The following is a 14,089-nucleotide window of genomic DNA, read 5'->3' as shown; positions in this document are numbered from 1 at the left end:
TTGTTTTCCAGAAAAGTTTAACACATTCACAATTTCTCCAGTAGTAGACTAAAGTACATGTATTCCCACAAATCACCAACATATGCCATTTTCCTCTTTTGCCATCTTTGCCTTGCTAATACTATATGTAATGGAAACTCAAAAGTGCTTTAGTTCATAAGTCTCTAATTATTAGTGCATCTGAGCATTTTATAGTAGCTGATCTGTTTTTTCAATATCTGATAGAATCCACTCTTTACTCATAGGGGTTTATGGCTTATTCAATTTCATTTTTTGATATTTAATTATTTAAATATTATTTTCTTTTTTGTTATTGTATATATTATATATTTTGGTAGATAATCATAAGTTTCCTCTAATTATCAGTTTTCTTAGCATGTAGCTGGGCAAAATAATTTATAAAAATTTTCTTTATTCAATCCTCAATTATTATAAATTTTTTTCATTTTTCAATTCAATTTGCTTTTTCTCACTTTTAAAAATCAGGTTAGCTAACTTTTCAGCTATTTTTATTAGGTTTTATAAAACTATATCATATTGTTTTCAAGGCCTATCATATAGGCATAACTTATTTTATTATATTTTTCTTTACTGTGTTTTACTGTGTTTTTTACATTTTTAACATTTGTGACAATCTAAAATTAAGCAAGTCTACTGGAGCCATTTTTCTAACATCATGTGATTTCATTGTGTCTCTGTGTCACATTTTGATAATTTTCATAATATTTCAGACTTAACAATTATTATCATATCTGTTCTTGTGATCTGTGACCAGTGATGTTTTTATTACTTTATTATATAAATATTTTATTTTGTTTCCATTTTGTAAGGTGTTAAATTTTATAATTCCCCCCCACCCTCCCTTTCTTCCCTCCTCCCTCTCAAAGAAGGCAATCTGATAGTCTTTACAGTCTTTCCATGTTATGTTTTGTGTGATCAGTGATCTTTGATGATTTTGACTTGATGAAATTGCTTTGGGGCTTCATGAACATCACCTATATAAGACAGTGAACCTAACTGTTAAATGTTGTATGTGTTTTGACTGTCCTACCAAGGCTGATTGATTCCCCAATCTCTCTCAGTCTCCTTGAGCCTCCTTATCTCCTGAGTCATTAGGCTAGTTAAGAATCCTGTAATGGCCTCTAAGTGTTCAAGTGAAAGAAAGAGTTGTTGATGCAACAAACTTCATTGTTTTATTCTAAAAAATTGCCATAGTCACCCTAGTTTTAAGAAGTCACAATCATGATCAGTCCATAGCCATAAATATCAAGGCAAGACTTTCTATTAGCAAAAAAGGGTAATACTGGCTTATGGATTAGATAATGGCTAGCATTTTTTGGCAATAAAGTATTTTTTAATTAAGCAAAACCCCTCCCAAAATATCGGTTTTATTTATGAAAAAGATGTTTTTATCCTTTCTTGTAATGTTCTTCATGTCTAATTTGTTATTTAGTTGAGCATTTTTAATTTGCTCTTATTCCAGTTTGTGTAGTACTCCCAGATTCTGGGTTAATTCTTTCTCTCTTTTAGGGATAGAAATTTTTTCCCTTAGGGCCACTTCAGTGCATTCTATAAGTTTTGGTATGTTGTCTAATTATTGTCTTTTTTGGAAACATATTTCTATTGTTTCTATTGTTCTTTGATCTACCAGTTCTTTAAAATTTTGTTACTTGGACTCTAACTCCTTTTTAGTTTTTTCAAGGGACCTTTTTTAAGTATAATTTTATTGCATTGATCATTTAGTTTTTCCTCTATATTTTAGGAGAGATCTTTTTGCCCAAATACATGAGCTTTTATTGAAAGGTATAATTTTCAACTGAGAATTTTGTAAATTCTTTCTTACCCCCATTCAGTAATCCCTAAAAACAGATAATAATTTCTATTTTTTTCTCAACAGCAACCACCATGATAACTGCTTTACAAATACCTCATTTGATGATCATAACAAATTTATGATATAGGTACTATTCTTTTTCTCAATTTTATAGTAGAACAAACTAAGGAAATCAGAGGTTAATTAGATTACCTAAAGTCACATAGCTAATAAGTATATGAAGCCATATTTGAACTCAATATTCCAGATTACAAACTCAGGTTTTATCAACTGTGTCAAGACTTATCTCTTAGAGTCGTCTTCAAGTCTTTAATTTCTTTGACCTTTATCTTTGGTTGGATTTGTCTATATCTGAACAGAATAAATTAACAACTCCTTAAAATTATATGCTTAGTTTTTTAAATTTATTGACTTTTTATTTTTAGTATTCATATATTATGGTATAATATATCTGTATTGAATATTGATATTGAGTATCTTTTTATGGTGTTTTGAAAATTATGTAAATTACCTGATTATATTTTTTTATTTACTATATCTTTATCTGAAACCACATTTGCTACCCTGCTTTTTTGAGTTTAGCTGAGTTATATTACTTCTAATTCCTTTTGTAAGATTCTGTTTTCTAATCCATTCTATTGTATTACGATTTAGGGATGGGGTCTTTTCAGTTATGATGGTTAATCAGGAATATTCTTTCATCTTGTTCCATATACCTTGTCCTCTATTTAATGACTCCTTCCTCTTTACATAGAAGTATAATGTAAGGAATTTGCCTATATTTGTTATCTAGATGAAAGAACCTGTTTCCTCTCCATTCATTGTATCTCATCTTTTTTTCCTTATCCTGCTCCTCATTCTTTTTCATGCTTTCTTCATTTCCTCTTAATCCTCCCTTCATATGCTTCCTTCCAACATTTACCCAGTAGTGAAATAGACAGACCCTTAAATTAAATCATTAAGCGTGTATTGAACAATGCATTATGTTCAACACACTATGGCAAGTCTTGGGTCTACAAATAAAAACTAAAATGGTTCCTATCTTCAAGGACCTTACAATATTTAAGGGTAAGACAATATCCAAAGAGCTATGCACAAATAAGGTATTTACTGGAAATTCTGAAGGTAATTTCAGATATGAGGAACTAGCATTAAGGGAGACCATTGAAAAATTTCTTGTAGATGAAAATTTAGCTGAAAGATGCCATGAAAGCTAGGAAGTAGAAAATAGGAAAACATTTTCTAGGACTGAAGGACACCTGGGGAAGATGACCTGAACCAGGTGATAGAGTATATTATGTAAAAAATAGCAAGGAACTTGGGGGAATTGGATTATGGGGTGAATGGAATGCTGGCCCTGAAGCTGAGGATCTGAATTAAATCTGTCTTCAGATATTTACTAGCTGTGTGACATTGGGCAAGTCACTTAACCCTGACCCTTTAACTTCCAGGGATATTTCCAATCATCCTTTAAGGTTTTTGCAAGGCAATGGGGTTTAGTGGCTTGCCCAAGGCCACACGTCTATGTAATTATTAAGTATCTGAGACCAGATTTGAACCCAGGTACTCTTGACTCCAGGGCCGGTACTCTATCCACTGCACCACCTAGCCACCCCTCCAATCATCTTAATGCATCTACTGAACCCAAATGACTGAGAATTAGAATGTGAGACAAGTGATTTAGCACAGCACTCACTGACTCAAATCCAAGTCACATGCATGTGAAGGTATCACCTTCCTGAAGACAAAGTCTTCTTCAAGAACAAAGGACAACCATCAGCAGGAAGGCCAAGGTGACTAGAATACATGAAGAAGAGTAAAGTGAAGTGAAAAGACTGAAAAGGTAAATGAGGCAGGTTTATGAAAGATTCCCTTCTTTAGATATATTCAACCAGAGACTGAATGACTACTTCTCAGGGATGTTCTAGATGAGATTCTTTCTCAGTTGCCCACCAGATCATCTGACTCCTGTGGTCTCTTTCATTTCCGAGCTTTTGTGATTGTTTTATTTTTATTACAAAATTGACAAAAATAGTTGAGAAAAAAGTGATAATAAATGGGATCTATTAGCAAGGTTCTAATCAGTTCATTATTTTGTAGAGAATAGCATGCAGGAGCTGTTTTGGCATCTTGTATTTTTCACAACACCTTGCACAGTGTTCTGTATATAATAGAAGGTTAACAATTAATTGTTGATTATTATAATAAAATATGGACTGACCAAGAATAAGTTAATGGGAGGAAGAAGGAATCAGGAAGCTGGAAAATGCATGAATGGGGGTGATTAGCTGCTGATTCATTTGGAGTTGACTTTGGGTAATTTAGATGCCATCTGCTTTTGTTCTGAATTATACAGATAATAGCTACACTCCTCTGCTTGACTTTTTTTGTTGAGACTTGGTCAATATGTTTTCCTAAAAACAAAAGATCATTCTGATCACTCTCTTTATATTCCTAAATTTTTCTATGCTATATAACCTCCATTTAACATAAAAAAGTATTAGTGTAGGGATCATTGAGCCTAAATATGTGTACAGCTCTATTGATGTAAAAATGAGTTATGGGATATGTATGTGATTTAAATAGGTTAAATTTTAGTATGTAAAGGGGAAGTAGCAAGAGTCTGTTTATAGAGATAAAATTACTTTCTCATTAAAAACAATATTCATCTTTTATGTTGGGGTCTCCATGTATCAGAGATGATATATGAGAAGATATTGGTTTCCTAATTAGGTGAACTTGAAAAATTAGCAAGGGAAAAGAAAGATGTATACACTTTTTTGCAAAATATTGTAACATAAATTCTTCTGAAAGTTATTAGATATTATAGCTGTTCAAAAATATTTGCTGAAGGGTCATAGATATCAGTCTGGAAGGGATCTTAGGATGACTTAATCCAATCTTGTCCTATGAAGAAGAACCTGAAATCCATGGAGATTAAATGATTTATACAAGGTCTCACAGTTAATTATTGACAAAATTAGAATTTGCCTCTAGACATCTGAATTTGACACTATTTCTGAACTACATTGTTTTTCTGAACTTTGAAATTTGAATAAGTACACGAAGGAGTCATAAGAATTATTGCTCACATTACTGCTAACAAATGTTAACAACTTGCTTTGCAGACCTTAAAGCATTATGTAAACATTATTATTATTATTATTATATTATTATTTATTGTTATTGCCTCTTTCTCCTCAGTAAGCTCTTTTGAATAATTCTTTTACAATTTGTTTTTCTACACTCAGATTCTCAAGATATCTGAGTGCTGATTAAATTGTATTCCTTCTAGTGACAGAGATAGCTACCCATACATACCTGCTCAGCATGTATCATTCCATGTAGTCCTCAAAGTCCACCCCAAGAGGGCCAATCAATATGCTGGATAAATTTCCTTCCTTTTACCTGAATTTCAATAGGACCAATAAAAGACTTCAGTTTTCTAACTCATGCCACAGGATGAGCTTCCCTTCCCTTCCTGCTATAAAACCTCTTGATGACATACTTTGCTCATTTTCTTCAGAATGCCTTATTGGTTGCATAGTAAAAGCCTCTTAGTCCTGCCAGGTAATTCTTCTTTGTCTACCTTCCTTATGCTAATCATCTTTAGTTCTTCAGAGATAAATATTTAACATGCCCTGATTCCATAAAACAACATCTATACCATGTTAGTGTAGGAAAGCTGGGATTTTACATTTATGAGAAAATTAAATTCACTTAAAAAGTTTAATAATTTCTTCAAAGCAATCCAAATCATTATCCTTTTGTTCCACTTTGAGTCCAGATAGTTATCCATCATCTGTATTGATATGCACACACATACGTGTGCACACACCAACACATAAATGCTTACATTCATGCATATACATATATATTTATATATATATATAATATATACATTTAACATGTGTATATACATAGGTATTTATATAATATATATCAGTATATACATATACACATGTGTATATCCATAATACTAAATGTAATATATGTGCATATATTCTGACTATAAATATTTATGCTTATATATATATCAGTGTAAGTACATATGTATATATATATATATATGCTAAATAGAAGTATACATATAAAGTATACATATAAAATCTACATATATACATTTATATACACTGTTATATTATACACAAATCATAATAAACTTAGGAAAGCTCTAAAAGATTCCCTTCTGAATGAATGTGGAAACTAATTGACATTCTTCATCCACTTTATTTTTACCATGTAGATAGTTAAGCCAAATTCCATTGTATGTTTTCTGATTTTGGGGGGGAACCTTAGCAACACTGTGTAGTTTGATGCAGTTAGAACATTGTCACCTGAAAAACAGGACCACCTCAAAGGCCTCACTATCTATAGAGAAGCCATCTTCAACTTGGACTGTACTGTAACTCTTCCAACACAATGACAAATGCTTTTAACGAACAATTTTCTCTGTTTTAAGTCTTGATTGATGTTCATTATCACTGGGTCCTCAAATAGGTAGATTTTTGTTATTTCATCTTTGGAAGGGAAGAGGGAAGAAAGAGGAAGATAATAAGCATTTATTAAGTATCTACTAAGTTGTTATCATTAAGCATAAGAAAGATAAAATGACTCTCATAAAGGCTTTTATATAGCTGGAATAGCAAGCATGCAGGTTTGGATTTTTTATCTTTTCCTAGTGTTAATAAAATTTGTGATTTTTTTCTATGCATTTATCAGTTTCTCTTCCTTTTTTATACCCCTTTTCCAGTCCATCAATAACTTCTAGTTATAACACCTCCAGGATGGATCTATTTTGTTAAGACTTGATCCACTGTGTTTTCCACCTTTGCTCTCTTTGCTTTTATTTCTACCTCTCATTCTTGGAATTGTGAAGTTATGTTCCAGGTGTGATGGTTCTAATATCCAGTTTGTTGAAATATTTTTGCTAAATGCTTCCACTTATCTTTTGTGCTTAGTCTTTCTATTTCTATTCTAAAATGTAACTGAAATTTGAAAATATGACACAAAGATAAAAAGAAGGTATTGTGGATTAAGAAAGACATTATGTCTAAACAGTAGAGGTGATAGTTCCCCTCTCATTTCTAGGTTATGCTCACTTCTGCACACAATGTTTTGGGGAAATAATTTACAAGTTGATTAGTTTAGAATGTGGTGTGTCATGGTGCCATGCTATACAAGAATTGTTTAAAGGAATTGAACTTGATTTATTCTTAGAAAATTAGTCTTAAGAGGAATGCGATAGATTACTATAAATTCATAACGGACTCTTTTGTGGAAAATATATTATGTCCATTTTACTTATTCCCAGAAAAAATATAGTCCTTATAAGAAATTACTCAGATAAAAAACTTTGTGGATATAAAGAAAAACAGTATAATATTCTGGCTGTTCAAAACTAGAATGGGCTTCCTTGGTATGTGGACTTTTTCTGGATGACAACTGACAAATGATATTGAGGGAATTCTTATTCAGATGAAAAACTGCCTATAAGGTTTCTTACAACTCTAAGTGTGTCATCACTTTAGTTTCTTTGACCCTTAATTTCCTATTCTGCAAAATGAAAAGGATGAATGAAATAATCTGTAAAGTTTCTTTAGCCTCATGTCATAGAATATTAATTCTCTGATCCTAAAAAGCACTGAACATGTCTGAATGAGAAAGAACTGATATCCTACTTGTTGGAGCTTTGAGACAGAAATATTGTGATCAGAAGGGGATGCCAAAACCATCATTCAGTGTCTGTTGTATAATTTTGTGCATTTAAGACTATTGAGCAAAGAAAGTTATAGGGCACCATGCATTTCAAAGGCAAAAATATATAACTCTCCAAATCTTTGAACCCATGCCAAATAATTATATTCCTAGGTCTTCCAGAAGACATGTCGGAGATTATCCAACTGGCTTCAGGTCAAGTGAGATAAATACTCAAAGAGAAGATCCTTTATTCATAATCCTTCAGGACAATGATAAATAGAAAATATATAACCTCTGTAAGCTGAAGAAACAGTGAAAGATTTGAACTGAGTATAGTTATTTTTGAGTTGATACAGAAAATTCTCCCCAAATGCTCCATAATCTTATTATTGGCTCCTTCTCTTATTTAGTTTGGTCCCACTATCAAAGAAGCACAGTGGAGTGGATAAATATATCTTATTTATCTATAAGATGAACAATAGAGATCTGGTGGTTAGAAGGAAGCAAAATTTAAAGAAATTTGAAATTGAATCACCACAGGGTATTTATTGAGTGCCTACCTAGTTAGAAATGACAGCCTCTCTGTGCTTCAGTTTCTTAACTATGAAATTCAGGAATTGAGCAAAATAGTTCTCAAAATTATCATACTATGAGTTTTTATATATGAGACATGCTAGCATTCAGATTTATTATTAATCTTCAGATCTGGAGATAAAGTTACTCTTTAACAGTTTTTTAAGACTTATTTTTGTGGAAATTCAAGTGACAAGATCAGTTTATTTTAAATGTATCTTCTTTCATCAATGAAATACACTTCTTTTGCTCTTCTTGACTATTTATAAATCAAATACTTCACAGAAGAAAAATAAGCTAATCAGACTGAAAACCAGATATTTGGTGAACACAAATTAAACATGTAATTGTCAGCATAATTGGAGTTTTTAAATTCACTAGAAACCAGGTTTTTCTCTTTTATTCGAAAGGTGTTGCTAGACCTTTGATACAATTTCATAAAATCAATTTCACAGAAATAAAAACAGCTTTAAATTCAATATAGAGAATAAAAATAGTTGACCTGTACATAGCACCTTAATATTTGCAAAATAACACTGCATACATTATCTTATTTGAGCCTTATTTGAACTCTGAAAAGTAGACGCTATTGTCATACCCATTATACAGAGACACTAGGACTGAGAGAGACTAAATGACTTACAGAGGATTGTACAGATAAGAATTATATAGGGTAGCATTTGATCCCAAATCTTCCTGACGTAGTCTAAAAAGCTATACTCTAAAGCATGCCAGAAAGCAATGAATTAGGAGTCTAGGGATTTGACTAGTAGTCTGGTCTCTAGCAGTAAATGTAAAATGGTATAAAATTTTAAAATTAGAGAGGACATTCAAGATCATCCAGTGCAGTTACTCCCAATTCTTAAAAACCAACCAACCAAAAAAAATAAAAAAGAAATCCAGAACAAAATAAGATAAATCTTTACTTTATCAATGCATTCCCACTATCATCTCATAGCTCACTTTCATATCTTAATTAAATAGATTTAGAAGGCTATTTACAATGGATACCTCCATTCCTTTACTCTTATTCTCTCATTCATTCTGTAGTCTGGTTTCCAATGCTATCATTCAATTGATATTTATTTTCCTAAAGTTACCAAAGAACTTTTTACTGTCAAGATCTAATGTCATTCCTTGATCCTCATCTTGCTTGATCTCTCTAAGGCCTCTGACATTGTCAACCACCTTCCATAATATTCTTTTCATTTTGTTTCCATAACATTGCCCTTTCTTGATTGTACTCCTACTTGTCTGACTCCCTCCCTCCTGCATTCTCATTTGTTGTAATTTTATGCAAAATACATTTTCTGAGTGGCCTTGTACCCTCTTTCTTGGGTCCTCTGTTCCTTATGTATATGATTTCACTTAGTAATTTAATGATTTCCTATGGATTCAATTTGCATAGTTATACAGATGATTCTCAAGTTCATCTTCAAGTCCTTATCTCTTTCTTGACCTCCAAACTTATGCATCTAACAGCCTCTTAGACACATCATCCAGGATGTTCTATAGTTATCTGGAGCTATCCAAAACCAAATACATTATCTTTTTTTTTTCCTTTTTGTCATTTTAACATAAGTCTCTCAGGATTATCATTGATCATTGAGTTCCTGAGAGGAAATGAATCCATCATAGTTGATCATCTCACAAAATTGTTGTTAATGTGTACAGTGTTCTCTTTGTTCTACTCACTTCTCTCAGCATCAGTTCATGCAAGTCTTTCCAGATTTTGTAAAGTCAGGTGTTCTGATTTCTTACAGAACAAAAGTACTCAATCTCAATCAAATACCATAACTCATTCAATCCTTCTCCAATTGATGGGCTTCCTTTCAATTTCCAATTCTTTTCCACTGCAAAAAGAGCTATTATAAATATTTCCATTTACATGCAAAAGAAGTTTTCTACATTTAGTATTTTGTACTTTTGAGTTCCACATTTTTTTAATAGTTCCCTTCTCTTTCCCCATGGCAGTGCATAATAAAATATAAGTTGCACATGTACAATCATGTTTAACATGTTTTTATATTAGTAATGTTGTGAAAGAACAATTAAAACTAAAGGGAAAAATCATGAGAGATACAAAGCATATTTTTTTAAAAAAGTGAACATAGTATGCTTTCCACTAGATTCAGACTCCATAGTATTTTTCCCCATATGGGTGTGGATGGCATTTTTCATTACAGGAATCTTATTTTTGTCCTTGATCACTGAACTGTGAGAGGAGTTGCATCCATCATAGTTGATTACCTCACAGTATTGCTGTTTGATGTATATAATGTTCTCTCTGATTGATAGGTATCCCTCAAATTCCAATTCTTGTCATCTACAAAAAAGAGCTGCAACAAGAGCTTCATGTGGGGCTTTCCCCCATTTTATGATCTCTTTGAAATATAGCCTTAGTAGTGATTTTGCTAAATCAAAGGGTAGACATAGTTTTATTATTCTTTGAGCTTGTTCCAATTATTTTTGAGACTGGTTGGATCAGTTCATAACTCCACCAACAATGAATCAGTGTCTCCATTTTCCCACATCCTCTCCAACACTGATCACTTTCCTTTTCTGTCTTTTTTATAGGTGTGAGGTAGTATCTCAGAGTTGTTTTAATTTGCATTTTCTAATCAATAATGATTTGGAGCATTTTATATGATTATATATAACTTTAATTTATTCATCTGAACACTGAACATTTCCTTTATCAGTTGTGGAATAACTTGTATTTTTACAAACTTGACTTTGTTCTTTTTGTATTTTAGAAATGAGTGCTTTATCAGAAACAGTAGCTATTGCTATATCAGAAACAGTACCAGAAATAGTGAAAAATTTTTCCCAGATTCCAGCATTCCATATAATCTTGCTTTCATTGGTTTTATTTGTGCAAAAGCTTCTTAATTTAATGTAGTCAAATTATCCAATTTGCAATTTATATTATATTTGTATTTCTCTCTCCTTTCCCTTATCTTTCCTCATCAATGTTTTGTTTCTGATTGCTGATTCTATCAATCTGTTCTTCTATTAGTCCTCTTTCCTGTTTTCAAAATTTATTTTAACTTTTACTTGCATTTTACTTTTATATATCCCCTCCCTTTTTTCAGTCCTTTCTTTCCATTCCTTTCCCCTTGCTCCCCTACTGCCCTTTAGAGTAGGATAAATTTCTAATTATTTGAGAATGTATATATTGTTCCTTCTTTGAGCCAAATCTGTTGAGACTAAGATATACTCAATGCTCACACCCTCCTGCTTTCCCTCTACTATAGTAGGTTCTTTCTACCACTCTATGTGGTTAGTTATTCTCTGCTGCTTCTGTATTCTCCTAATAGAATATTTTAGCTAATCTTAATTGTTTTATACCTGTTTTGTACTCATACCCTCTATCAAAGAATACTCCTTTAACTTGTCCTGATAGAAGCACAATTTTCAAAGTTTAAAATTTATACCTTCTGTCCAAATACACTATTTGTAACTATCCAAATAGAAATATCACCCTCATGAGCTAAAGCATCATGATGTAATGATCATTGTATACACATGTACACTCTGTCTTAGTTTGCTGCTTTTAACTGTCCTAAGAGAAATATAGTTCTTGTATTGGTTCTTCATGTATAGGGATGTAGACAGTTTAGCTTTATTGACATTTTTGTCTTGCATTTGAAGATCATATTTTCTGTACAGTTCCTTCTTTTTTTGCATTTAAGTATGAAAGTCCTTTATTTCATTGAAAGTCTATCTTTTCCCCTTATAGAATATGCTGACTTTTCCAAGGTAGTTGATTCTTGCTTATAATCTTTTGTTTTTTAGAATATCATATCCAAGACCCTCTGATCATTTCATACTGAAGCTGGATTTATCCTGACAGTGCATCCCTAATATTTAGATTATTTCTTTTTGTAATTTTTTTTATTAAAGATGTTATTTGAGTTTTACAATTTTCCCTCCAATCTGACTTCCCTCCCCACACCCCCAGGGAAAGCAATCTGTCAGTCTTTACTTTGTTTCCCTGTTGTATCTTGATCCAAATTGGGTGTGATGAGAGAGAAATCATATTCTTAAAGAAGAGACAAGAAGTCTAAGAGGTAACAGGATAAGACAAAAAGATATCTTTTTTCCCCTAAATTAAAGGGAACTTTGTTCAAACTCCACATCTCCTTATCTGGATACAAATGGCCCTCTCCTTTTCAGACAGCCCAAAATTGTTCCCGATTGTTGCACTGATGGAATGAGCGAGTCCTTCAAGGTGAACATCGCTCCCATGTTGGTGTTAGGATATAAAGAGTTTTTCTAGTTCTGCTCATCTCACTCAGCATCAGTTCATGCAAATCCCTCCAGGCTTCCATGAAATCCCATCCCTCCTGGTTTATAATAGAACAATAGTATTCCATGACATACATATACCACAGTTTGCTAAGCCATTCCCCAATTGAAGGACATTTACTTGATTTCTAATTCTTTGCCACCACAAACAGGGCTGCTATGAATATTTTTGTACAAATGATGTTTTTACCCTTTTTCATCATCTTTTCAGAATATAGATGCAGTAGTGGTATTGCTGGGTCAAAGGGCATGCACATCTTTGTTGCCCTTTGGGCATAGTTCCAAATACCTCTCCAGAAGGGTTGGATGAGTTCACAGCTCCACCAACAGTGTAATAGTGTCCCAGAATTTCCACAACGCTTCCAACAATGATTATTATCCTTTCTAGTCATATTGGCCAATCTGAGAGGTACCTCAGAGAAGCTTTAATTTGCATTTCTATAATAATTGATAATTTAGAGCAATTTTTCATATGGCTATGGATTGCTTTGATCTCCTCATCTGTAAATTGCCTTTGCATATCCTTTAACCATTTGTCAACTGGGGAGTGGCTTTTTGTTTTAAAAAATAGATTTTTTTTTCTATGAATAGTTTAGAAATGAGTCCTTTGTCAGAATCATTAGTTGTAAAGATTCCCAATTTACTACATTTCATTTGATCTTGGTTACAGTGGTTTTATCTGTGCAAAAGCTTTTTAATTTAATGTAATCAAAATCATCTAATTGGTTTTTGGTGATGTTCTCCAACTCTTCCTTAGTCATAAGCTGCTCCCCTTTCCATAGATCTGACAGGTAAACTAGTCCTTGATCTTCTAATTTGCTTATAGTATTTTTTTTTATGTCTAAGTCCTCTAACCATTTGGATGTTATCTTGGTAAAGGGTGTTAGGTGTTGGTCTAATCTAAGTTTCTTTCATACTAAGTTCCAATTATCCCAGCAGTTTTTATCAAAGAGGGAGTTTTTATCCCAATAACTAGACTCTTTGGGTTTATCAAACAGCAGCTTACTATAATCATCTCCTGCTTTTACAACAAGTCTATTCCACTGGTCCACCACTCTGTTTCTTAGCCAATACCAAACAGGTACGATGACTGATGCTTTATAATATAATTTTAGATCAGATAGGGCTAAGCCACCTTCTTTTACACTTTTTTTCATTAAGCTCCTGGAAATTCTTGACTTTTTATTTCTCCATATGAATTTACTTACAATTTTTTTTCTAACTCATTAAAGAAATTTTTTGAATTTTGATTGGTAGGGCACTAAACAGATAGTGTAGTTTTGATAGAATTGTCATTTTTATTATATTAGCTCTACCTATCCATGAGCAGTTGATATTTGCCCAGTTATTTAAATCTGATTTAATTTGTGTGAGAAGTGTTTTATAATTGTTTTCAAAAAGATTCCGAGTCTGTCTTGGCAAATAGACTCCCAGGTATTTTATATTGTCTGAGGATACTTTGAAAGGGATTTCTCTTTCTAGCTCTTCCTGCTGTATCTTGGTAGACATATATAGAAAAGTTGAGGATTTATGGGGGTTTATTTTATAACCTGCAACTTTGCTAAAATTGCTAATTGTTTCCAGTAGTTTTTTAGATGATTTCTTGGAATTCTCTAGGTAGACCATCATGTCATCTGTGAAGAGTGAGAGTTTTATCTCTTCCTCCCCAAT

The sequence above is a fragment of the Macrotis lagotis genome, chromosome 1 (genome assembly GCF_037893015.1).
Source record: "Macrotis lagotis isolate mMagLag1 chromosome 1, bilby.v1.9.chrom.fasta, whole genome shotgun sequence".
NCBI lineage: Eukaryota > Metazoa > Chordata > Mammalia > Peramelemorphia > Peramelidae > Macrotis > Macrotis lagotis.
This window is presented reverse-complemented; position numbering follows the sequence as displayed.